Source organism: Salmo salar, chromosome 09, assembly GCF_965601325.2.
Source record: "Salmo salar chromosome 09, fSalSal1, whole genome shotgun sequence".
NCBI classification, from domain to species: Eukaryota; Metazoa; Chordata; class Actinopteri; order Salmoniformes; family Salmonidae; genus Salmo; species Salmo salar.
In genome coordinates this window covers 15,019,633-15,042,889 of record NC_138299.1, presented here as the reverse complement: position 1 = coordinate 15,042,889, position 23,257 = coordinate 15,019,633, and the positions used below count along the sequence as shown (strand labels likewise).

Here is a 23,257-nt window from a genome sequence, read left to right as displayed (position 1 = left end):
GCTAAAATACTAAGTAGTTGCAAAGTAGCAAGTAGTTGAAAAGCTGCTAATTAGCTAAAGTTGTCCGTGATGAGATTCGAACTTGCAACTTTGGGGTTGCTAGATGTTCGCGTTATACACCCACCCGTGGTGCTGTAATAGTGGTGCCAGCTCCTGTTTTCTTTGCGACTTTCAGTAACTCCATGGTTCTAAATCAATAGTTGTTTAGTGGTCCGAAAATGTCGAAAACATGAACTTGCTTGACCATGCTGTAGGTCATTTAACTGTTTGTTACATGCAATATGCTTTGTGGACGTCACCGGACAGAGGTTGCTCTATAGTTTTGTGATGAAACAAAGGTGTGGTTGAATTTATTTTGCCATTGTGTCTTCTTATTGTTTCGGCCTCAGGCCTATATATCACGGCAAGGCATATGAACTAACAGGTTATAGAGCAAACAACGCAATTATCACAACACATAGGTTGTAATATGGCTTTTTTGGGGGGCTTTTTTTCTGTGATTTTACCCATGCATGGCTACTGCTTGTGAAAGTGAAATATTCAGCATAGCTGCTACAGCATTTTATGAATGCATCAAAAACAAGTCTGAACCTAACCTAACCTGTTTTTTTTTTACTTCACTTTTTTAAAACAATATTCTCAATAATTTAACCTTATAACCACAAATACTACTGTAAAATGTAATGATGTTAAAATAGCAGTTATGATAGTTGAGGAGGATATAATCGTGTCAAGTGTGCAGTAGTGGTGCGTGGGTATAATAACTGAGGAAGCCAAGCCATGAAAAATTCCATATTACAACCTATGTTGTGATAATTGCGTTGTTTGCTCTATGACCCATTCGTTCATACACCACCGGGATATACAATAAGGCCGAGACAACAAAAAGACAACAGTCACACAGAGGCGGAGTAAATTCAACAGCACATACATTTCTTTCATCACAAAACCGGAGAGCAACATCTGTCCGGTGATGTCCATAAGGCAAATATTGCGTGTAACAAACAGTTACATGACATACATCATGGTCAAGCAAGTTAACGTTTCCGACAGTTTACTAAACCACTACTGATTTAGAACCACAGAGTTACCTCAAGTCAGCAAAAAGTAAACTGTTAAAAGTTAGCTTGGTAATTAAAGGTGAAATATGTAGAAATCGCTCCGCCATTTCCTGGTTGCTAAAATTCGAATACTTCACTTAATTTCAGTTTATGTGACAAAACATGGCTGGACGACGACATTATCAACATACAGCTGGCTGGTTATATGCTGTATCGGCAGGATAGAACAGCGGCGTTTGGTAAGACAAGGGGTGGCAGACTATGCATATATGTAAACAACAGCTGGTACACGATATCTAAGGAAGTCTCAAGGTTTTGCTCGCCATGATAAGCTGTAGACCACACTATCTACCTAGAGAGTTTTCATCTGTATTTTTTGTAGCTGTCTACATACTACCACAGACCGATGCTGGCACTAAGACCACACTCAATGAGCTGTATTCCGCCATAAGCAAATAGGAAAACGCTCATCCAGAGCGCTCCTAGTGGCCGGGGAATTTAATGCAGGGAAACTTAAATCTGTTTTACCAAATTTCTATCAGCATGTTGAAAAACTCTAGACCACCTTTATTCCACACACAGAGACTCGTACAAAGATCTCCCTCGCCCCCCATTTGGCAAATCTGACCATAATTCTATCCTCCTGATTCCTGCTTACAAGAAAAAATGAAAGCAGGAAGCACCAGTGACTTGGTCAATAAAAAGTGGTCAGATGAAGCAGATGCTAAGTTACAGGACTGTTTTGCTAGCACAGACTGGAATATGTTCCGGGATTCTTCCTATGGCATTGAGGAGTACACCACATCAGTCATTGGCTTCATCAATAAGTGCATCGATGACGTCGTCCCCACAGTGACCGCACATACATACCCCAACCAGAAGCCATGGATTACAGGAAACATTTGCCCAGAGCTAAAGGCTAGAGCTGCCACTTTCCAGGAGCGGGACTCTAACCCGGAAGCTTATAAGAAATCCCGCTATGCCCTCCGATGAACCATCAAACAGGCAAAGTGTCAATACAGGACTAAGATTGAATCGTACTACACTGGCTCCGACGTTTGTCGGATGTGGCAGGGCTTGCAAACCATTACAGACTACAAAGGGAAGCACAGCCGAGAGCTGCCCAGTGACACGAGCCTACGACAAGCTAAACTACTTCTGCCGATGTGAGTAAGACCTTTAAACAGGTCAACATTCACAAGGCAGCAGAGCCAGACGGATTACCAGGACATGTACTGCGAGCATGAACTGACCAACTGGCAAGTGCCTTCACTGACATTTTCAACCTCTCCCTGTCCGAGTCTGTAATACCAACATGTTTTAAGCAGATCACCATATTCCCTGTGCCCAAGAACACCAAGGTAACCTGCCTAAATAACTACCAACCCGTAGCACTCACGTCAGTAGCCATGAAGTGCTTTGAAAGGCTGGTCATTGCTCACATCAACACCATTATCCCAGAAATCCTAGACCCACTCCAATTTGCATACCGCCCTAACAGATCCACAGATGATGCAATCTCTATTGCACTCCACACTGCCCTTTCCCACCTGGACAAAAGGAACACCTATGTGAGAATGCTATTCATTGCTTAAAGCTCAAAGCTCATCAACAAGCTAAGGACCCTCGGACTAAACACCTCCCTCTGCAACTGGATCCTGGACTTCCTGACGGGCCGCCCCCAGGTGGTAAGGGTAGGTAGCAACACATCCGCCACGCTGATCCTCAACACAGGGGCCCCTCAGGGGTGTGTGCTCAGTCCCCTCCTGTACTCCCTGTTCACTCATGACTGCATGGCCAGGCACAACTGCAACACCATCATTAAGTTTGCCGATGACACAACAGTGGTAGGCCTGATCACCGACAATGACGAGACAGCCTATAGGGAGGAGGTCAGAGATCTGGCCGTGTGTTTCCAAGACAACAACCTCTCCCTCAATGTGATAAAGACAAATGAGATGATTGTGGACTACAGGAAAAGGAGGACCGAGCACGCCCCATTCTCATCAACGGGGCTGTAGTGGAGCAGGTTGAGAGCTTCAAGTTCCTTGGTGTCCACATCACCAACAAACTAACACGGTCCAAGCACACCAAGACAGTCATGAAGAGGGCACGACAAAACCTTTTCCCCCCCAGGAGACTGAAAAGAGTTGGCATGGGTCCTCAGATCCTCAAAAGGTTCTACAGCTGCACCATCGAGAGCATCCTGACTGGTTGCATCACTGCCTAGTATGGCAACTGCTCGGCCTCCGACCGCAAGGCACTACAGAGGGTAGTGCGTGCAGCCCAGTACATCACTGGGGCCAAGCTTCCTGCCATCCAGGACCTCTATACCAGGCGGTGTCAGAGGAAGGCCCAAGAAATGTCAAAGACTCCAGCTACCCTAGTCATAGACTGTTCTCTCTGCTACCACATGGCAAGCGGTACCGGAGGGCCAAGTCTAGGCCCAAGAGGCTTCTAAACAGCTTCTACCCCCAAGCCATAAGACTCCTGAACATCTAATCAAATGGCTACCCAGAATATTTGCATCCCCTCTCTTTTACACCGCTGCTACTCTTTGTTATATCTATGCATAGTCACTTTAATAACTCTACCTACATGTACGTACATATTACCTCAATTACCTTGACTAACCGGTGCCCCCGCACATTGACTCTACCGGTACCCCCTGTATATAGTCTCACTATTGTTATTTTTCTGCTGCTCTTTAACTACTTGTAACTTGTATTTCTTATTCTTATTTGTATTTTTTAAACTGCTTTGTTGGTTAGGGGCTTGTAAGTTAGCATTTCACTGTAAGGTCTAAACCTGTTGTATTCAGCACATGTGACAAATACGATTTGATTTGATTTTATTGATTTTATTTGAAACAAGCAATGTGTAGAGAATCATTGTAATCTAAACCTCTGTGAAATATATTTTCAATAACCAAAAATATTGTATTTTCAGCTGGTTGAAGCTGGTGTACAAAACCAAAAGTAAAAGACACAAAAACAAAACTTAAGAAAGGGAAGCATAGAAATAGCGCACATAGAACGGATCTACCGCTTCTTAGACTTGCTTTCAATGACAGATCTATAGCTCACATTTCCATGTGAATTTGGTTGGGTTGCCCAAAAATGTACATATATCAGCTTTAAACTGAGCATACTAGGCAACATCTAGGCTAGGGTTACATATTGAACTTTAGTTGAGCTCAGCTCAACGCTGATTGGCTAATTATTTTATTTATTTTTTTTATCAAGGGAAATCAAATGCTTGCAAAACATCAATCAACCTAAGGCTATGGTGGTAACATGTCATACTCTTTTTGTCCAGACAGCATCAGATACATGGGCTACACATACTGAAACAGAGGGGTGCTGTTTCCCTCACTCGGATGATTTCTCTGGTGATATAGATTCAGCGAATTGAAGGAAAATGATTCAAACACAGAGACGAAAGATAATAATATATATTTTTTAAAGTAGATATGGCATCCATCAATACACAACACTGCAAGTGTGGCTTGTCTTCTACTTCAGTAACTTCGAATGAGTAAGTGTGTAGTGGGCAGGTTCAGGTTGGTGATTTGCATCCTGTGACAGACATACATGTGGTTGGGAGGAGAGTGAAACACACTTCCTGTGCTGTGTATGTACGGAGGCGTTTTGTCACTGTCACTCGCTTAAATAACAGGATTCGCTTGTGGTAACTTCTCACTGCCTTGTCATATCAGCAACACATCCAAGATATGTGGACATGCACTGTACAGAAAAGCAAAATCAGTAGCGTTTTGACAGTCACATTTATAGTGGAAATTGTAGATTGTGTCTAAATTAAGATTAAAGGTGCAATATGCAGAAATCGCTCCGCCTTTTCCTGGTTGCTAAAATTGTAATAGTTCCCCTAATTTCAGTTTATGTGACAAAACAAGCAGGTGCAATGTAGTGAATCATTTTATCATCTAAACCGCTGTGAAATATCTTTTCCATCACCAAAAATATTGTATTTTCAGCTGTTTGAAGCTGATGTACCAAACCGAAAGTTAAAGACGCAAAAACAAAACTTAAGAACGGGAAGCATAGAAATAACACACATAGAACAGATATACCGCTTCTTAGACTTGCTTTCGATGAGAATGACAGATCTGTAACTCACATTTCTATGTGAATTTGGTTGGGTCGCCCCAAAAATTGCACATTGCAGATTTAAGATTAAGATCACTTTATTAGTCTAATTGTATCAAGCTCAAACAGAAATGTTACTTCTGCTTTGGGGTGGCAGATAGCTTAGTGGTTAAAGCATTGGTCCTGTAACTGAAAGGTTGCTAGATTGAATCCCTGAGCTGACAAGGTAAAAATCTGTTGTTTTATCCCTGAACAAGGCAGTTAACCATTGTAAATAAGAATTTGTTCTTAACTGACTTACCTAGTTAAATAAAGGTAAAAAAAAACAAATATCCCAGCCTCTCAGAAAGATACACATGGAACAGGGTGACACTATTCTATGGGGCCCATGGAGCAGTTGTTTTGGGGGGTTAAGTGCCTTGCTCAAGTCCACAACAGCAGGCGATGGTATCTAAGATTTGATACCAGCAACCCTCCAGTTGCCAGCTCACTTCCTGCCAGATGTTTCTTGTCAGACCTGGCATTTGAACTGGCAACCTCCCGGTTGCCTCTCAAACCACTATGCTATCTGCCGGCTGCCGTAATAAGAATAAATAGGACTAGCTGAACTGAATGCAGGTCTATTTTCATCTTAGATTCGTCATGTGAGGACATTGCCAGAGGGTGTTTTGTGTGTGTTTGTCCACCTTTGTGTCTGTATATGCCTGTGTGTCTGTGTCCGCTTGTGTGTGTGTTTCTGCTGCGTTTTTATGTGTGCGTGTGTGTGCCTGTCATATTCCACTCATAGTCAGTGTTTCCCTTAGGATTTATTTCAGCAGCGGTTGCAAATTTAGCGTAGGGGAGAAACACTATAACTAATTGAGAGGTCTACCATTACTTGTTACTTTTGTGAATTTTCATTATCCTTTCCTCATGAGGGAGAGAAATTAGAAAATATCTTAAAGATATGTGGGTTTTTGGTAACAGAATTTCAAGGCACAAGGCAATGTTTCTTATACTTATAGAAGGCAGAAACATTTCTCCTAAACTAAATATAACTGTTGATATTAGTTGGCAGGGGTCTTTACTTCAACATTATTCTGTTTTGATGTATTTCTTATACCTTTTAAGACTTTTTCTGGTAGATGTTTTCTTAGACTCTTTTCCTTCTGTTTGACCAGAATCAAAGCCTTTGCTTATTCCTAGTTTATAGGATGGAAAATTGTTGAAAAATGTATACAGTATATGCCTTAATTTTCAAAAATATTGACTCTTAGCTTGCATTTGACAGCCAATTTGACATGCTCCTATGTACTTCACATGTTGGTGCTCATTGGCCCTTTTACATGGAAATAGACAATTACATTATGTATGGTGAAGCCCTGTGAGGTTTTTCTCGGTGCTGTCACACAGAGGGAGAACGTCTGTATGATAGACAGACAGTGGTACCAATGCATTGGATTCAACTCCACTGGAGAAAGACATAGTACAGAATCTACCGTTACCCATGTGGAATCTATCCATACGAGACATCACCTCGTATGTTATTCTTCCACACACTGTCTGGCAGGCAGTATTGAAGCACAGCCCCCTAGTATGTACAGAGTACAGATAGTGCTGTGAGGTACATGTATAATTTAAAGTGTAGAGCGTAGTGAAAGTCAAGTGCGGGTATGACTGAGTATATCAGGATTCCTGTCTCTTTGAGAGGTTTGCTGAGGTGCAGGAAAAGCAGTCGGAGCGACGCCTCACCACCTCCTCTCCTCTCCCCATTATCACTCCCATCAATCCGTCCAAGGTGATAAGGACAGACTGTCTCTGGGGACGCCTGAGTGCCAGAGCGCTCCAGGGCAGACAGACCAGAGAGGCTGTAGATGAATATCCCTCTCTTTCTATCTATCACTTTCATTGTCTTTTTCTTTCTGTATTCTCTATCTTTAGCTTTCCCTCCTTTATGTACCTTTATTATGCTTTATATCTCTGTCTCTCTCTCTCTTTCTCTCTCTTTCTCCTCCATTAAGATATTGTCTGTGAATGCAGTAGAGGGTTTAATGGTGCTCAAGCAGCGGTGTCTGTCATGTGATTCTATTTCACACCTGGATCCCGTGATTTTTCATCATGACTGTCAGCAAACCTGCATCGAAACCTATATTCCATCAAATTCCTATATGAAATAAAATGTTTTATTTTTTTAATGCAAGATGTATGGAAGTGCACACATTGATAAAAACGTATTGACCTTTTGTGCTATTTCTTATGAAACGTGAATCGCCCATAAGTTAGAAAAAAAAATCGAGATATGATTTTTAGGCCATATCCCCCAGCCCTACTAGCACAGCAGAAATGTGCATTTTTATCAAAGTGTGAAAGGATGCATACATCCCTCCCACTGGGCACAGACTGGTTGAATCAACGTTGTTTCAATGCAATTTGTCAACGCATTGTGATGTGGAATCTGTGTGGAAAATACATTGGATTTGAAAAAAAGTCATCAATGTATCAATTATTAATTTGTATACAAACTGGAATTAAAGCCAGACGAAGTCAGTGGGACAGATGGAACTATCTAAGCAGAAGATACATCAAGTGTTGATATTTGGTTGCGTTGACAACCAAACAATTCAATATCACTTTTGAAATGAAATTAATAGCCTAATAAGTTGCCGACGAGTTAACAAATTATATGTTGGATTCACGTCTCCAACTCAAACACAAATAAAAGTTAAAGAATGGGATTAAGCCAGTGGCTCAGATGGAACTAACCAAGCAGTAGATATATCTCATTTAAATGTTTATATTTGGTTGCCTTGTCAACCAAACACAATTCAATATTACTTTTGTAATACAGCAAATAACCTAAAGTTAAGGTTATCTTACAAATGAATGTAACATTGGGTCAGTAACAGAAAGGTTGCTGGATGGAGTCCCCGAGCTGACAAGGTGAAAATCAGTCGTTCTGCCCCTGACCAAGGCATTAACCCACTGTTCCCTGGGCGCCAAAGACGTGGATGTTGATTAAGGCAGCCCTCCGCACCTCTCTGATTCAGAGGGGTTGGGTTAAACGCGGAAGACCCATTTCAGTTGTACAACTGACTAGGTATCCCCCTTTCCCTAACACATCCATGGCCACATTTTGAGGTTACTGTAACTATACATTTCTTCGTATGTAATCATTTAAGGCGTGCATGTTCAACATAGCATGCATAGGTCTTCGCAGGTCTGTGGAGATCTTCACAATTTCTGTAATAATCTGTGCAGAATCTCAAATGGCATTGATCATTTGCACCATGTACTTTTAATGTAATCACATCTCCAGTCCAGACCATTTGTTTCTGCTATTAGATGAAGCACGTTGATAACCCATTAATCTGTTGTATAAATAAACCAAATATCTGACATTGTATTCCCATTTCAACTTTGTTGTGCTTTTAAATGGTTGAATGTGCAATGATAGACATTTGGGTGGCGACTAAACCGAAAATGAGACATTGTTTTTCCATTGGAATTTGGTTGTGCTTTTAGACAGTTGAAAGCATTTAGTGATGGGAGGTTCAGCTCTTTTAACCGACTCTGATCTTTTCAACTTCAGTTAAAAGAACAAATCTTTCGACTCATTTTGTTCATTTGAGTCAGTCATGCCCAGAGCACGACTGGTGAACGATGAACTGAAAACTCGAAAGAGTCATGATTCGACAAGCCTCTCGTTCACGTCATTCACAATAGGTGTCTTATTGGAGCTGTCATTTGTGACTGAGACTTGTAAACGTGTGCTTTTAACAATGTACATTTGTTGATTGCTTGGCATACAAATGTGTTGATACATTTGAAACGACGTCTAGTTGGGGCCGCAACCGGACTAGATTATGAAAGACTCTTGACAGAGTGCATTGCTTGACTGCCGTGAGGGTGATAAGCGCAATGTCGTTCGGCAAACTGCAGAACCCCAACGATTCTTTCCTCGAGTTTGTTGAGGTTCTAGAGTTCGAGTGTTCGAGTGTGTTGAGCTTCTAGAAAGCTCTGTCCATCATAATATTCAATCATCAATGAATTGCATTCACTCTTGCACCAAGCACAATCAATTATCAATTCTTAATATGTCTTTTTCCTCTATGCTCATGATCTATTGTCCTGCGCACATATGACAGACTGTTGGTGGTCGGAGCACATCTCTGGAGCCGCTGAGCAGGAGTAGTATCTATTAATCCCGCTGTAAAACTCTGCCAGCACTAGCAGGTCAAACGAATGACTAAAATGAACGAGTCGCTCAGAAAAACAAGTCATGACTTGCGAGTCAGTAAAAGTAGTCAGTCCAAAAGCACGAGTTGTTCGCGAACTGCACATCACTAGAAACCATAGTGATAACACATTGAAAATTCAACAAACTTTTGGCTGTCTTTTTCAGTGGGTGAATATAGATTGTAATCTCATTGATCAACATCTCAATCAAATATTACCCAATTATCCATGTTGATATGATGTGGGGTGCCCAGTGGGCTGTGCTCGTATCTGTGCCACCAGTACATCACGTTTAATAGGCATGGAATTGACAATTCATGTTCACAGCATGACAGTTGTTTTCACATTGTGGTTGAATTTTGGCGTTTCTTGACAGATCATTCCACATTCATGTATTCATCCGGACCTACCGATGGCAAGAATTGTGCTCGCCGGATTGTAGGATTTTGTCACGCCCTGACCATAGAGAGCCCTCTGGGTTCTCTATGGTGTTTTAGGTCAGGGCGTGACTAGGGGGATTTCTAGTGAGTTTATTTCTATGTTGGTGTATGTGTATGTTTTTTTTACAGCATATTAGGGGATGCTTATACAATTTGGCAGCATAGTTTGACACAGACCACCATTGTCATATATTTCATACAGTCCAGAGGCTGTATGTATATGCTCTAATGGGTATGCATTGATTTAACAGAAAAGCCCAATACCAGGCTAGTCTGCTTTATAGAAACTAGAATGTCTCTAGTCTGGGCATTCTGGCCCAGTATTGGCACAGCTGATGGCTGGCTGGGTTGGGGTTGGATAACCTTGCCATATATCTGGCATGGCAGGGCATGATTAGTGGAGCCGGCGCAGATGGTGAGAAGATCATACCCTGGGTCTTTGTTGTTTTGGGGGGTGCATTAATCCATGGATTCCATGGGTGGGCCCACCAGATAAGCCAAAGCCCATGTTATTTATTCCCATTCTCTCTTGCTTGTTTATAGGCCTCCAGATACTTAAACAGTGGGGGGGGAAAGTATTTGATCCCCTGCTGATTTTGTACGTTTGCCCACTGATAAAGAAAGGATCAGTCTATAATTTTATTGGTAGGTTTATTTGAACAGTGAGAGACAGACTAATAACCAAAATATTGAGAAAAACGCATTTCAAAAATGTTATAAATTGATTTGCATTTTAATGAAGGAAATAAGTATTTGACCCCCTCTCAATCAGAAAGATTTCTGGCTCCCAGGTGTCTTTTAAACAGGTAACGAGCTGAGATTAGGAGCACACTCTTAAAGGGAGTGCTCCTAACCGCAGCTTGTTACCTGTAAAAAAGACACCTGTCCACAGAAGCAATCAATCAATCAGATTCCAAACTCTCCACCATGGCCAAGAACAAAGAGCTCTCCAAGGATGTCAGGGACAAGATTGTAGACCTACACAAGGCTGGAATGGGCTACAAGACCATCGCCAAGTAGCTTGGTGAGAAGGTGACAACATTTGGTGCGATTATTCGCAAATGGAAGGAACACAAATGAACTGTCAATATCCCTCGGCCTGGGGCTCCATGCAAGATCTCACCTCGTGGGGTTGCAATGATCATGAGAACGGTGAGGAATCAGCCCAGAACTACACGGGAGGATCTTGTCAATGATCTCAAGGCAGCTGGGACCATAGTCACCAAGAAAACAATTGGTAACACACTATGCCGTGAAGGACTGAAATCCTGCAGTGACCGCAAGGTCCCCCTGCTCAAGAATACATATACATGCCCGTCTGAAGTTTGCCAATGAACATCTGAATGATTCAGAGGACAACTGGTGAGTGTTGTGGTCAGATGAGACCAAAATGGAGCTCTTTGGCATCAACTCAACTCGCCGTGTTTGGAGGAGGAGGAATGCTGCCTATGACCCCAAGAACACCATCTCCACCGTCAAACATGGAGGTGGAAACATTATGCTTTGGGGGTGTTTTTCTGCTAAGGGGACAGGACAACTTCACCGCATCATTTGACGGGGCCATGTACTGTCAAATCTTGGGTGAGAACCTCCTTCCCTCAGCCAGGGCATTGAAAATGGGTCGTGGATGGGTATTCCAGCATGACAATGACCCAAAACACACGGAAAAGGCAACAAAGGAGTGGCTCAAGAAGAAGCACATTAAGGTTCTGGAGTGCCCTAGCCAGTCTCCAGACCTTAATCCCATAGAAAATCTGTGGAGGGAGCTGAAGGTTCGAGTTGCCAAACGTCAGCCTCGAAACCTTAATGACTTGGAGAAGATCTGCAAAGAGGAGTGGGACAAAATCTCTCCTGAGATGTGTGCAAACCTGGTGGCCAACTACAAGTAACGTCTGACCTCTGTGATTGCCAACAAGAGTTTTGCCACCAAGTACTAAGTCATGTTTTGCAGAGGGGTCAAATACTTATTTCCCTCATTAAAATGCAAATCATTTGATAACATTTTTGACATTGGTTTTTCTGGATTTTTTTTGTTGTTACTCTGTCTCTCACTGTTCAAATAAACCTACCATTAAAATTATAGACTGATCATTTCTTTGTAAGTGGGCAAACGTACAGAATCAACAGGGGATCAAATACTTTTTTCCCCCACTGTAGGTCATATTTGGTATGAGTCATGGCACCACTGGGCAAAACAATGGCAAAGGCCTTGCAGTCGAAGAGCCTGTGTGAAGCCAGTGAACAAGTCAGTAGGAAAAAGGCCTGTAGAACTCATCAAGCTCGGTGTGAGTGTGTGAGCGAGAGAGAGAGAGAGAGAGAGAGAGAGAGAGAGAGAGAGAGAGGAAACCCTTGAGAAGCTTCATGCAGAGAGAGGAGTTAGACAGGAAGGCAGGCATGGAATCCTCACGAACCACAGGAAGAAACATAGGCAGGGCGAGAGAGAATGAGCTGGATTCTTGGAATGCACTTTAGTTGGGGCTACATTCTACAGGCTGTCAGTCATTAACCAGTTGAACCCAGTGAACCTGAGTGGGGCTCTAAGGTTCTTCCTGGGAGCTAAGTTACACCGGCCAGCCGGCCAGTCAGACTCTATGACAGAGTCATGTGCTCCACGAGGAACGAGGGGTCATTGAGGGGGAAAACCACTCCAATCAAGGGAACAAAAACAAACACAGGTCATTGCTCTGGTCTGTTTGTTATGTTTGATCACTTAGTCAGCGGTTCCACCTCTTTCATTTTAATGTGGAAAGAACAGGTTTGTGCATTTCTCCTCACGCATTCTTATTCTAAAAATAATATTATTGCAGCAGCTGTGGTAAATGTTGATAAGTTATTGAGTATTATAAACTGGGCGGTTCGAGCCCTGAATGCTAATTGGCTGAAAGCCAAAGTATATCAGACCGTATACCACGTGTATGACAAAACATTTATTTGTACTGCTCTAATTAGGTTGGTAACCAGTTTATAATAGCAATAAGGCACCTCTGGGGTTTGTGATATATGGCCAATATACCACGGCTAAGGGCTGTGTCCGAGCACTCCGCGTTGCGTCGTGCTTAGCCGGTTACACTGGCCATATACCAAACCCCCTCAGGCCTTATTGCTTAAATAACCTCATGTTAATACAGTGCAATACAATACAACATTGGATGTGAGATTGTGCCCTACGTGGTGGATATTACACCTGTCTTTTTACATTATAATGCTTCCACATTCATTTCCATGTTTGTGGCTGAAAGAAGACATAGTTTGGTCTTTGATGTGAGGGGATTAGTGTTTGCGAGCCTCGACGGTTGTGGGACAGATTATATAGTACAGTAGGAGGTAAATAAACAACCGCTTGGTTATACTCGTAGGAAGTGACGCACCACCTTGCTTTTACTCTCCAATACGAAAACAAGCTTAGGTTCAAAATGCTACATCCTTCTACCACATGACTGAAATAGAAATTTCAAGTATTCTTTTTAATCCTTTACTTGGAATGTTCACTGCAACAAAACATTGTCTCTTTTTAGTTTCTTGGTCAAGTTAGAACTCTCACAAGCCCCTGCAGTACTGTCATACACATCCGATGTGACAGATAATCAAATTTGAGAGGCCTCATAAAGATTGCCATTACACATGCCTCTCTATGAATGTCTGACATATCTTAGGCAGCTGTGAATGTATTACAGATAATGATGAAGAAATGGCTGCTGTGTCACAGTTAATTGGCTGCTGTGTCATGTTAATTGCGATGTGAGAGAGGCACAATCTGCTCATTTTGTGATGGCACGAGACAGTGGTCTTTTGGGCTTGTGTTAATATTCCTCATCACGTTCCATTAACACTGATGGAGCTGTGGAGGCCCTGAGATCAGCTTCTTTTGGCGTAGTCTAATGACTTTGGTAGGGACAGCGATCATAGGGACCATATTTTGACGCATAGGTTAGCTGGAGAGAGATGTAGAAGATAGAGTTGTTAGTTGGATTGATGTCGGACATTGTTGGGGAAGTACATTGGTCCACAACCTTTCTTTCTTACTTGTTTATATCGCCCATATCTCATTTTGGCTGGATTCCCAGCCTCTAACATTTGTGTTGGCGCGAGATGCTCTACCATTGCATGACTCTACAGATGTGAGACATCCAATCATTTTTTGGGGTAACTGAGTTTATCAGAAACCCTAGAGTGTGCAAGATATGGAGACTGAAGCAAAAGACCCCAGGCCATAAATGATGTCAGCCACAGAGCAGAAAGAAGAGGAGAGTGGATGACTTCAATCTGGAAATGGACTGACAGCCAATAAAATGTCCCCACAGATGGAAACTCCCCTGCGTGGGTGAGGACAGGTGTAATGTATACACACACCTTGTCACAGAAGCTGCTCCGTTTTTATTAGGGACAGTTGTTATCATCACTGTTCCTGTGAGAAGGGAGGATGAGACGGGGGGGGGGGGGTTGCTTCCACAGAGATACTTTTAGTTGTATTGTTTGTATGTTGTTGAATTTAAAATTGTGTGACTGTTTTTGTCTATCAGTGTTTTGATACTTGTCATGTTTTCTATTTTAGTTTGTGGACCCCAGGAAGAATTTTCGCTGCTTCTGCTAAAGCTAATGGGGATCCCCAATAAACCAATAAACCAAGATGCCACTGAATATCTTGTCTTAATAATATCTCTTCCCAGCTGCATCCTGACATCCAGTAACCAGGTCACAGTGACTCAGTTTCTGGATGAAATACACCAATGGATTACGCTCGGATTTCATCAATACATTTTCTCTTTTTAGGGCTAAAGTGTCTCTTGAGTTCACATGTGGAACCTGAATGTCCTGTTGACCTCAATGCATGATTTGACACAAATATCTGAGTTAGGATCTGCTCCTTACAGAATACATTTCCAGAATCTGACAGAATATCTGCTGCACTGTAAAAACAAACTTTCTGAGTACAGTTCAGATCATGTCATTGTGTACTGTATTATCTTGCTTTTTAAACAGGTAGATTTTCCTTTATGGAAACACTGTAGGTGTGGAACGACCCACACATGTACTTTCGTTTTTCAGCTGCAGAGGATGTTAGTGTTAGCCAGTGAATGAAATATCCCACATGAAAGTGGTTGGCACAATTTTCCTCTCTTTGTGACTCATTTGTCAACAGAGAGGTTTCACACCCTCGTGGTTATCAGTCAATCTCTTTCTACTTGTATGTGGATTTTGTCCCCATACATCAATATCAGTTATCATAAATTGCATATAAGCAAAATTATTAAATACCCAGAGATATTTTGCCACTACTAGTCTTCAAGGATACAATTTTGGGATGTATTGATTATTGATTAAAGCTGATTGTTTGAGTGATGTTATGTTTTCCATGTATGTTTTAGAGGAAGTGGAAACGGTGGCTGTTGGCCATCTCCATCCTTGTCTGACCTCTCAGAGGTGCCGGAGGGTCAAGTTCCCTGTTTTTCATCTTCCTCTATGAAAGTACCTCAAAACCAGAATGTATTTAACAGAAAGTCACCCTGTGGTCTTGTCTCACACCTTCTCTCACATCCATCACAGTTTTGGCCATTCATTTCCTCCTGACTTTCACTGCTGTGATATTTCGCTGGGTCCTCCCTCACATTGACATTAAGGTATCGTTCCGTGTCATAGCTCCAAACCACATTTCCTCCCCCAGACTATTTCCACTTGATCTGAAAACGAATGCTATGCAATGGAGGCGTGATAAACTGTGAAAGCATGTCACTGTTGTTCCTGACCTGTACTGTGTTGAGCTTGTTAACCACAGGACATTGCAGTTATGAGTGGACCCCTGATGGCGTTTTCATTTTTGTGGGGGAAAATGACAAATATTTGGTATTTGACGTTTTCATATTTGTAAATTACATCCCCCCCCCCCCACTTCCCCACCCTCCTCTCTCTTTTGCTCATCTTTCTCTCCCCCACACACACACACACACACACACACACACACACCGGCTGTTGTGAGGTCGTCACCCAGCTCTGGGGTGAAACATGATCAGCCACAGTTCTCCTGGTTTGCCGCCAGCACCAGCTTTCTCGCTCTTTTTCTGCTAATCAGGCCTCTGTGTCTGAGGATCCATCCAGTCATTAATGGTCAGAGGCGGTATGGCGGGTGCTGAGGCTGCTGCCAAATTACCACCAGGGGGTATCACATGGCAGCGGGTCAGCCTTGATACAGACCGCGAGGAGACATGTAGTTCTTAGGGTTCACACAAAGCCTTTACAATCACTCCTGGATGACTTTGGTCATTTAAGCAACTTTTATGTTTTAGGAACCGTTGAAGCTGAGATGTTTTTCATGTTTTTTCTGTTTGTGGAATTTTTCAACTGAAATCCTTGTGTGGTTACTGATACATTCCGAGAACGGTCTGTTTGGACTGACATGGCTTTTGTCAACCATTAAGCAGCCACGCAGCCCCACCTCCCACACACACACACACACAAACACACACATATATACACACACTCATCCATTCAGCAGCCTGTCCATGTTTGACCATGAATGAATGCTGGTCGGCCGTGTTAGTTCTCTACACACACTGACTGACTGCTGGGGGTTATTCCTGGCCAGAGCAACAGTGTACGTTTCTGTCACGTGGCCGCTCGGCTAGCTCTAAGCTGTTTGTTACCATTCTAAACTGGGCTGTGGTGGTGACTCACCCTGGGCTGGCTGGGCTCCGACCAACAAAGCGCTGAGCTGTGGGAAGTCGTGATTCACTCCTCCTGCTCCCTCCGTTTAGTTCACTTTAGTTTAGTTACCACCACACGCCCAAAATACTCTCCAGGCTACTACGACGTGACCGCGCTCCCCACTGACTGGCTGGCTAGCATGGACAGACTGATTTTCTCCAGCACCAACATGCATTTCTGCTGTTACCTATGGGGAATATCTGCTCTGGCCCACTGAGAGAAAGGGTTTACTAGGCCTAAGGTGCATTTAACTGGAGTCACTGACCCCGACATGGACTAGAGAGAGACATTACGCCATTGCTCTGTAAAGGTTTCTGAGGTATGCACTGCATGACTCATGGTTGAGGTGGATGTTAACTCTTTAGTGAGTGTGTTTTGTCCTTTCATGGAGTGTCCATCTATGCAACATTACAAAGAAGTTGTTTTTAGAGGAGAAAGAATGTGTGCAACGTCAGTAGAATACAGCTGTGGAGTGGAGACCCAGCTATCTTGGGCTGACTAAGTTTGTGACCCACATTGTGGACCCATTGTTTGTGCATGACTTTCCCTCAGAAAATGTGTGCGTGTGCATGTCTGTGCGCTGAAGTAGCGAGCAAGGTGAAAGTGACTATTGAGAGTCAATGGCCAGAGATGGGAGCCAATGTTCAATGTATCATGTCAGCGTCTAGAGGGGAGTAGATTGTAAGTTACACCACTACTACTACTGCACACACACACACACACACCACACACACACACACTCACACTACACACACACACACACACACACACACACACACACACACACACACCACACACACACACACACACACACACACACACACACACACACACACACACACACACACACACACAGTCTCCCTCTTTTTCCTCATCTCTCGCTGGTTCTTTCTCTCTATTCTGTAGTTAAATCATGAACTACTCATATTGAAGGATCTCTCTATGATGAATGAATTTCAGATGCCGTGTGCTCTAACCTAGTTCATCTGAAATGAATCAGGCCCTTTATTAAACAGGCTGGCCGTGCACAGGTCGACTCGCCCTTCAGTTGCGTCTCGAGTAACCCTTGAATATGCCGTTTTCCTGTCTGGAGGGCCAGTGAGGAGCTCGTTTGCAGTAAATCCAATTTCACTTGACAATGCCTGGGTGACTTATAGCCGTAAAGAAGATTGAGACTTGCACAAACAGTGTTAGGTATGACCTCAGATGACATACTGTATGTCATGGGTTTCACTGACCTTCTGAAAGTGAGATCTCCTAACCCTGATTCTGGAACAAAGAGGTTTTGTTAAACGCAGATGATGATGTGAATGGTGCATTTCCGGCCCAGCAGCTCTCAGGGGAAGGCCCCTGGTAATGGACCCTGTTGCCCAACTCCTTTTGCTTTCTCAATATCACTGGTCTTATGATGTTTCATCCAACCTAATGCCTTTTTTGATGACTAATTATAAAAACAAATGTGTTATATTTTCTTCCCGAATATGTGTTGGAAGAAAGAAGTCTGACATTGTTTTATTGATTTCACACGTTGCCGTCGAGCTGGGCTATGTGTGTTTTGGTCGAGATCAACCTCACACAAAACCCACTTTCATCACCTTCCTTTTCTTATTCTCTCTCACACACACTCCCAACGCACACACACCACACACATACGCGCACACATTGTCGTGAGTTGAAAATAAGACATAATCAGGGCAGGAAGAACACAGGGTGGAGGGAAGTAGGGCATAGCAGTTGTCAGCGGTGTATAGTGTACTGTACATCACCACCAACATCGGCCTTCAAGTGGGAAGCCCTGAATTATTACTGTTTGTTAATTAATATTTCTCTGGCAGCCCAGAGGAAGACTGGGGCCCCACTCTCTGTGCTCTGTGCTAAATAATTCACAGCTAGTTGCTGATAATCCTGCTGGTTTACTTTCGATCACAAGGTTGTTTTCTTCCTCCTTCTCACTCAGGGGGCAGCCTTAGATGTGGGGGTGTTTTCATAGATGCAGATGGATTGAATATAGGCTAGCCTCACTTTAAACTATGAATGCCATGTTATAATATTGCACTAAATTACTCAAAAGTGTATGTGCATTCCCTGTGGAAACTCCAGGTCGAAACAGGGATAATAGATAATACAATTTTTTTTGTTTTGTAAGTTATCCTAGAAAAAATAAATGCACTGTAAAAACTGTATTTTTTTCTTATTTTGATTTGGTACTATGGGTAGTGTTGCAAAGCTACCGGTAATTTACTAAAGTTACTGGAATCTTCACTAATTTTGCTAATTAACAGAAAATCTATGGCAATCTATCGTAACTTTGGTAATTTATACTTGAATAACATTTTAAATATATATTCATATATAGTATTCATTTTTTATATCAGTGTCCATATTGTCCATGAGTTTCGAGTAGATAGACCATGTGGTTCAAGAGAAAATAGCCTAATTAATGAAAAAAACATCAACAATGGCATTATTTTGCAACTCTTTCAACTACTGACTTTTTTCACAACTCCCACCATTTTGATGCCAAAACATTGACAACAAATACATATTGACATAGTAAAATAAATAAAAGTGTGTAAAACGTTTTTTTAAAGGATATTTCATGCTCAAACACGCATATTAAATACCAATGGTATTCACTAAGTTTATGGTTTATATTTAGGATAATGTTTTACAGCTTTGTCATTAAATTTGTTCAAAAAAATATTATTATTTAATAATTTAATGTGATAAGGCCACACAGAGGGCCAGAGATAATTACAGACACGTGATAATCTGAAGGACCCCAAAGGGCCACTGAATGTCTTGTGATAGATTACATCAGCTGGGCTAGAAAATCTGGACCCTCTCTTTCTAAAATGATCCATCGCCATTGTTGCAACCCCTATTACTAGTCTGTTCAACCTCTCTTTCGTATCGTCTGAGATTCCTAAAGATTGGAAAGCTGCCGCGGTCATCCCCCTCTTCAAAGGGGGTGACACTCTAGACCCAAACTGTTACAGACCTATGTCTATCCTACCCTGTCTTTCTAAAGTCTTCGAAACCCAAGTTAACAAACAGATCACTGACCATTTCGAATCCTACTGTACCTTCTTCGCTGTGCAACCCGGTTTCCGAGCTGGTCACGAGTGCACCTCAGCCATGCTCAAGGTACTAAACGATATCATAACCGCCATCGATAAAAAACAGTACTGTGCAGCCGTCTTCATCGACCTGGCCAAGGCTTTCGACTCTGTCAATCACCGTATTCTTGTCGGCAGACTCAACAGCCTTGGTTTCTCAAATGACTGCCTCGCCTGGTTCATCAACTACTTCTCAGATAGAGTTCAGTGTGTCAAATTGGTGGGCTTGTTGTCCGGACCTCTGGCAGTCTCTATGGGGGTACACAGGGTTCAATTCTCAGGCCGACTCTTTTCTCTGTATACATCAATGATGTCGCTCTTGCTGTGGGTGATTCCTTGATCCACCTCTAAGCAGACGACACCATTATGTATACATCTGGCCCTTCTTTGGACACTGTGTTAACTAACCTCCAAACAAGCTTCAGTGCCATACAACACTCCTTCCGTGGCCTCCAACTGCTCTTAAACGTTTGTAAAACTAAATGCATGCTCTTCAACCGATCGCTGCCCGCACCCGCCCGCCCGACTAGCATCACTACTCTGGACGGTTCTGACTTAGAATATGTGGACAACTACAAATACCTAGGTGTCTGGTTAGACTGTAAACTCTCCTTCCAGACTCATATTAAGCATCTCCAATCCAAAATTAAATCTAGAATCAGCTTCCTATTTCGCAAACATACCCTCGTAAAACTGACTATCCTACCAATCCTCGACTTCAGCGATGTCATTTACAAATTAGCCTCCAACACTCTACTCAGCAAACTGGATGCAGTCTATCACAGTGCCATCCGTTTTGTCACCAAAGCCCCTTATACCACCCACCACTGCGACCTGTATGCTCTCGTCAGCTGGCCCTACATATTCGTCGCCAGACCCACTGACTCCAGGTCATCTATAATTATTTTCTAGGTAAAGCTCCGCCTTATCTCAGATCACTGGTCACCATAACAACACCCACCCGTAGCACGCACTCCAGCAGGTATATTTCACTGGTCATCCCCGAAGCCAACACCTCTTTGGCCGCCTTTCCTTCCAGTTCTCTGCTGCCAATGACTGGAACGAATTGCAAAAATCGCTGAAGTTGGAGACTTATATCTCCTTCACTAACTTTAAGCATCAGCTATCTGAGCAGCTTACCAATCGCTGCAGCTGTACTGTACATAGCCCATCTTTAAATAGCCCATCCAACTACCTACCTCATCCCCATATTGTTTTTATTAACTGTTTTGCTCTTTTGCACACCAGTATTTCTACTTGCACATCATCATCTGCACATCTATCACTCCAGTGTTAATTTGCTAAATTGTAAATACTTCGCTACTATGCCCTATTTATTGCCTTACCTCCTTTCTCCATTTGCACACACTGTGTATAGATTTTTCTAATGTGTTATTGACTGTACTTTTGTTTATCCTATGTGTAACTCTGTGTTGTTGTTTGTGTCACACTGCTTTGCTTTATCTTGGCCAGGTCGCAGTTGTAAATGAGAACTTGTTCTCAACTGGCCTACCTGGTTAAATAAAGGTGAAATATATATATTTTTTAAAACATAAAATCCTTGAAAGATACCAAAATTCTTGTAGTTTACTGGTAAACGTAGAAAGTTTCCAGTAATATAACCCTCCCTTTACAACCCTAACTGTGGAAGATGATGTGGATCGATGTGGCATTCCTTTGAGTTGAGCGTCTGAGGCTAACCCATTGAGATCAGGGTCTCATTCACAACGGTGCCCTGATCACAGTAACGTAAAAATCCAAAATACGATATGAAACAAAACAGCGATCAATACAATGTACAATTTTATAAGAAAAACAATTACATTTCTCAGCTACTAGGACCTCAATCAATACTTTCATTTGCCCAAGTGGCACCAGAACATCCAATTGTAATGAGTTTTGTAAATCGTTCCAGCAGTGAGGTGCATTAAAACTAAAAGCGGATTTACCTAATTCGGTGGACACCCGAGGAAGCTCAGGAGTTAACCAACACTGTGAACGGGTTTGGTAACTAATGTTTTTATACTTCAACAATGAAGTTAGGTCGGTGCCTATCACAGCTGTGCTATCTAGTGCTGAGCTTGTTCATTTGAACAGAAGGCAGAGACAGTGAGACCCAGAGGAGCTGATCAATATTTCATTGTTAATTGTTGTCGCTGATACTGTACAACTTCATAAAGTCATCTACAAAGGAGTAGGGAGACCCTCCCACTGTGCCCTTTGTTAATGTGTTTGTTTATTGCCTTTGTAATGCCACACACACACACACACACACACACACACAGTTCCTCACTGAGTCGTTGCTCATAATAATAGTGATTATTTCATTCTGAAAGACGAATTCTCTTCCTCTTTGTTAGTCTGTTGTACTCTAAAATGACAACTGATATTTATCTCTGAGTTGATGTCTGATTTTGCCTACGCAACCTCCGTGTACACTGTAGCCTATGACAATGTAGTCACCTACAGGCACACCAAGGAAAAACAGTCCTACAGCACTTTCTATATGGTGTATACCCCGCCAACCTCAATTCACGTCCTGTTTATTTCACCCAACTAGCTCTACCCTCAGTCTGAACCAGCCAAAGCTCAATTATCTCCAATATGATCCCAGAACTGTGACATGCTGAGAGTGGAACGAGAAGGGATGAGAAGGAGGGGTGAGCAGGGGGATATGCTCTCCTCCCCTGGCTCTCGTCAAGTATTAACAGTTGGACTCCCAGAAGCCTGGAGTAATGATTATACAGTTTGCTGCCTGTCTGTCTAGAAGCTGTCTGTCTGGCAGACAAATATGATGTAGAAATATGTCATCCACACACAACAGACAACATGATGAAACGGCCTGCAACGGCTTGTTTACAGAAACAGACTGTTTTTTAATATTCATCTGGTGTTTGTGGTGAGTTAATGAATTCGACTTTGAAGATCAAGTGTCAAACATAAGAATGATAGCTAGTCTAATTTACAAAGGTATGTCATGTGGTTGCTAGTCTAATTCGCAAGGTATTGGAGGGTATTGACACTGGTTTGAAGTTACGGCTCATTTCCATTGACATATCGGTGTATTAAAGATAATGAGGGAAGGTTGTGGTTGTCCTGTAGGTGAGCAGAGAGAGATGGAAGGTGTGGAAGATTAGGCCATGGAAAGGGAACAAGCTCTTTGTCTGTGGCTGATTTGTTGCTTTGTCCGAACGTTTCGTCCTCCACGTTGATCAAACCGTTAAAGAGACAATTGTTCTGTTCTACTGCTGGCCTGCTTAGCTCACAGAGACTACTAATGAAATAATCTATGGACTAGGGCAATGAATCTGTTCAATCAACGGCTGATTCTGTTCAATCAAGAACAATTAATGGCATCACGCGTATTACTGTAATAGTACTAGTCAACACTGCTCTAGAAAAAAACAGTATTTTGACAAAGGGGAAAATATCAATGCTGAAATTTATATTCTATAATAACTAAAATATTATGAGGAGAGGGACACCAAGGTGCCTTATTAATAGTATTTGCAAGCATCACCGTTTATTTATTGAGCTACAAAGAAAGGGAATGTTATGATGCTACTCTGAGCCATTTCTCCCCTAGTCATAAAGGTAACCTGAGGGCAAATAGT

At 42.4% G+C, this 23,257-nt stretch overlaps 1 protein-coding gene across 2 annotated transcripts in view; it reads left to right on the top strand.

The window, feature by feature from the left end:
- Positions 1-23,257, top strand: part of LOC106610754 (transcription regulator protein BACH2) — a 46,909-nt gene that overhangs the window by 2,070 nt on the left and 21,582 nt on the right. Inside the window, exon 1 of one of the 2 annotated variants that reach the window (XM_014210292.3) lies at positions 16,333-16,843. The exons of the other annotated variant lie outside the window; for it this stretch is intronic. The gene's annotated coding sequence lies outside the window, so the exon portion shown is untranslated. Of the gene's footprint in view, positions 1-16,332; positions 16,844-23,257 lie in introns of those variants that run through there. 2 annotated transcript variants of the gene reach the window in all.